The following is a 5,377-nucleotide window of genomic DNA, read 5'->3' on the forward strand; positions in this document are numbered from 1 at the left end:
GGATTTGTAATGTAAAATATGTTGAAGGTCGTATTGTTATTATCACATATAAAGTTTGTAAGTCTAAGATTATCGCTAAACGATAATCATTATTAAGTTGTTTAAACCTTGTATTTGTAATAAAAGCTATGGTTTGTATTGTAAAAACGAATGCAGTTTTTGAAGAATGTCGCATATAGATGTCAATACCTCGTGATGAAATCATATGTTATTGTATTTGTCCTTATGGTTAAGGTCGGGTTATGACATATAACTAGGTCTGGGATCATTCTTTATCCTACTTCTGATCTCAATTTCAGTCCATTGCCGTGCCGCGGCCTCCTTTGTCGCGCCGCGACACAAAGCACGATCTGAGTAATTTTCTCCTCACACAAGACTTAACACTAGAAAATGTCCCGAACCCTTCATACGCCTATCGTACATACCTAATACACCTATAAATCATATACGGGGAAAACGGGGTGTTACATCTCAAAAGAGGGTCCTCCAGTTCCAACATCTTCTTCATCGTCTTTCTCGACATCACCACCCAAATCAGAAGAAAATTCTTCTCCTCTCTCCTTAATCAACTTAGTTTTACCAGAGGTAATCGATTCAATCTTATTGTTTAAATCCTTCAACTTCTCCTTATTCTCACTCTTAATCGCCAACACTTTCTTCTTCAACTTCTCCGTCCTTCCCTTCTGACGATCCAATCTATCAGATAACCTTTTGCTTTCTTCTACCAATGATTCAATCTTAGCTTCACTGATCTTCTTATCCTCAATGGCTTGATTCTCTAAGTTGGTTATTTTCATGATCAAAGACAATGGTAGATTATGCTGTGTCTTGAATTCATTTGGTGTGACCTGAGGTGTTGTGGTGGTAGGTTTTGGTGATGTAATAGTTGCTCTTACATACTTCATGAAACCGGATGGTTGTCTTTGAGCCTGTAGTTTTGAACCTCCCTGTGATGACTTTTGAGATGAATCAAAGTGATGTTTTGTTCTTTTCTCCTTCTTCTTGGGCTGTTCTGAAGTCATCACTTCCTTCCCTTTCCTCTTCCTCTGAATCAAGCTGACATCATCCTCTGTCGCTTCATCATCACCTTCGATAATCTCATCATCAACATTACCTCCTCCTTGAACTTCACCAGTATCTCGTTGATTATCACCCTCACCTTTCTTATCAGAAACTTCATAGTTAGAGTCTGAATCCTCATTCCTCCAAGCATTACCTGCTGGACATCAATAATTCTCCTTGGTAAGATGACAAATAAGCTTTCTGCTAAAGTCAGGTTTCAAACCCTCATTTCTTGTCTCCTCCTTTCTTCGGAAAGTTATCGGATTCATTGGCTTAAGGTGAATAATATTCTCTTCAAGCTTAGGTAGATCAGGTGCAACGTCATTAATGATCAATTGAAGAAAACGGGCATAAATGAGATATCTCTAAGTAGAACTGAAAAGATTCTCTTTGAAGTAGTGTAAGACAAATCCTGAGAAATTGTATGGAGCCTTTAGGACAAGTGCCACAAACATACTCTGCACTTTTCATTCAACTTATTAAAACCCGATTTACGTCCACTCAAGCAGTGCATAATCACATGAGCAAGATATCTAAACTGTGGAGGCAGAAACGTCTTCATCAGTTCAGATTTGCCAGCAATATACCCAGAATAACCACATCTCTTGAAGCAACCATGAATTCTTTCTCGATTGATCATCATGTGAGGGCAGTTCTCGTGATTAAAACCAAATCCTTCTTATCACTGTCATAGAAACAATGATCTCATGCCCTTGAACCTTACTGACAATCTTAGCATCATCTTCTGATACATCAAGTACAACATTTCTCCAGAATTCTCTCTGATGGCTGTAGTATGGTGTGCATGGAGTAGAAATAGCAGTGTGTATCCTTGATCTCTGAAGGAATTCCACAATCTCCTTAAAATGATCACCTCTCTCTAAAGTATTGTCATAGAGAGCGACTTGATTGTTCAGTTCATCCTTCTCTAGAAGAATCTCTTGCTGAGCAGGTGGGTTAACCGGATTCACTTAAAGATTAGCTTGTTGCTCCCCCTTTCCTTCTACGTTAACAATTGGAACATTGACTTGTTGATCAGCCATTGATGATATCTTAACAAACTGAAACATTAACAGAAATGTTAAAAATACGACCCACATATCATAAAATATCAAAGCATTCGCATCAAAGTGCCATAAATATATTAACATGATAAACCGTGCGAGTGATAATGTCACACGTGCGGCTGAGTGATCAACCGTGTGAGTGATATAGTCACTCGTGCCACTGTTGACACATTTGAGTAGTAATATGGTTTCAGACAAGGTGCACGATTGAGGTACTGTTCATAAGCGAGTGAGTCAACCGTGTGGTGACTCGAGCATGTAATCACACGTGTCAGCTCTGTCAAACGAGTGAGCAACCAAATCAATTTTAACAAGTGAGCTCAAAGGTTCACATGGTTGATCATCAACCGTGTACTAACTCGTGCGAGTCATGTCTCATGCATGCGAGTGATGTCACTCGTGCATGTCTAATGAAACCCATATTAAATTCCTTTTCAAATTACATAGATTACATGTTTGATCATTTTAGGGACCGATTTACATCACAATAGCAAGTGCAGGTTCCGTTTAACTCAAAACAATAACAGATACACATCAAAAAGGTTTCGATGCATTCAAACAACAAACTAACACACTTAAACTTGATGAAATCATACCTAGATGGTGGCGCTAGAGTCGGCTTAATGATCTTAATAAATGCTGTGGTTGAAAACAGGATTGGTGATGATCGGATTTTGAGAGAGAAAATAGGTGGAGGGTGCAAGTGTGAGCAACTGTGCTCAGCACTCTCTATTTATACTCTCGTGATCAACCGTACGGTTGATCACACGATCCACCATCAACCACACGTCTCACCTTAATCACTCGTGCATGTGACCCAAATGTCCTAGGATACTATTGAACAGGGTCAACCGTACGGTTAACCTCACACGCGTGGTTACTCGTACGGTTCACACATCAAACGTGCGAGTGAGCCACTTAGGCAATTTCAAATTTTCCAATTTTTACAAACTTAGGATTTCACTCGTTTAGCAATCTTAAAGCTAACTAGCACTTTCAATTTGAGTCATCAACACTTAGGTAGATCAAAAATCCTAACCCAAACAAGGTTATTACTCTAAACATTTGGTTTCTCATGAGTAAGTCCTACAGTGTAATGTCATCTTAAGTTCACTAACAACCTTAAAATATTAAAGTCCTTCAAATAATCACAAGCTCTACAAACTTCTAACTTATGGATTTGGTGGCCAAAAATATCTTGATCTCGACAAGGTTCTTTCAGATGTTATTGTACATTTAGAGGATAATCAGAAAACAAAAGAACGAAAGAAATCTTTATAAGTTTTCCAATTTATAATGTCATGCAACTAAAAATATGCAAAGAAAAGACATTCTATCATGAAATGCAATAACATGCAAAACCAAAACCTTTTTGTTGTTTTACATTTTTCAATGCAAACAATTTAATAAATAGATAAGCAAACATATAAATCCACATTCTTTTTCTGAGCAAAATGATTAACTATTTAAAAATGGATCAGAACTGATATATTGAATCAACTTTTGTTGTTCATTCCTAATTATCCAGTCTATGTCTATTATCATGTAATTACTGATATCAATCCTCATTAAACATGAACATATTCATTCCGGACACTTCGACAATCATGTTGGCATTAATTACTTGAACACTATAAAGCAATGATTTTTGATGTTATTGTACATTTAGAGGATAATCAGAAAACAAAAGAACGAAAGAAATCTTTATAAGTTTTCCAATTTATAATGTCATGCAACTAAGTTCATTAATCCTTGATTCTTTCATCACTTATGATTGTGCGTTTTTATTAGGTTGTCAATTCATTACGCGTAACTTTCCGTTATCTCTTTCCATGTATTTCATTCAAATTGAACAGGATGGTTCTCACGACGTTTTGAATAACCCTGTCAGCCTTTGGCTTCCATCAGTGTATTGATAATCTTCAATCTAGTTGGAACGGCAGATTTTAGAATATATTGGATTATCCGAATAGGCGCATTATTTACCGCAAGGATTGGTCTACAGTTAAAGCAGACTTGCCTGATGACCAGTCATCACACGAAATAAATCTCAAGGCCCTTAAGTTCTTTATGTTCAAGTTGACATGGAAAACGGAATCGAAAGTTAAACTTTCATATATATATATATATATATATATATATATATATATATATATATATATATATATATATATATATATATATATATATATATAGAGAGAGAGAGAGTATATCTAGATAAGTATCTTTCCAACTTACAATCTTAATAGGTATAACTCTATATTGCAGACGACAAGAATCTTGATAGTTCAGTGTGAACGTCATGATTAAACAATTCAAGCTGCGCGGGGGCGTCACACTAAGAATGATCTGAGTTCTTTATGAGCACATCATGAATCAGCATTCTTCATACTTTCAGGACTTTTCCATCTTGATACGCCGATTATTTTTGACTTTGATCTTCTTTTGATATTTCTTTTTCAGCATATCACTGTCTTTTGATATATTGATTTTGAACGCTATCATGAATGGATTTTCCATTTTTATGCATGAACTCATGTTTCTTTGTTGTGTGCTTAGATCACTCAAAGGTGTTCTCCCTTAAATGCTTAAACGGTCAGCAATAAGGAATTATACTTTTCAACCTTAAGCGAGAAGGGACACTAACTTTCAACATAAACTAATTTTCTCTGATACTTTCGGGGTTTAGTTTCGATTATAAAGTCTTAGGTCCGTGACAACGTGGTATACACCAGCCAAACAGATAATCCTCAACTTAAAATTCACCCCCAACCTTTTCTAGTGATTATCAATTATTATAGGGGATACCCTCAACCGACTGTTGAGTTCCTCAACAATTATCATTAGATACGGTTTCGGAGATAATTAGGTGACTACCTTTAAAAGCTACTGATCGTTCATGACTTCTGAATCTTAGATGATCGTTATTCTTATTATGATTGTCTAATGCCAAGAATTCATAAGTCACATCTATCAGTACATCACACAACAGATAATCATAGACGTTCAAATCAGTCGTTACTAATCAAATATATCAATTCTCAGTACCATAATTTCTTCATCTCCAACATATTAATCAAGACAAGCTCATTTTTGAAAATTTTCAACTTTTTAGGGTTTTCTGGTGAGACATTTTACACTTTTTAGGTATTTTCTGTTGATAATAAATACTCCCCTAAAATACTAAAATATAAAATCTTTTTGTCTTTTAGCAATTTAACAAAGGAAACATAAAATAACTACAGACT

This window comes from Rutidosis leptorrhynchoides, chromosome 5 (genome assembly GCF_046630445.1).
Source record: "Rutidosis leptorrhynchoides isolate AG116_Rl617_1_P2 chromosome 5, CSIRO_AGI_Rlap_v1, whole genome shotgun sequence".
Lineage (NCBI taxonomy): Eukaryota > Viridiplantae > Streptophyta > Magnoliopsida > Asterales > Asteraceae > Rutidosis > Rutidosis leptorrhynchoides.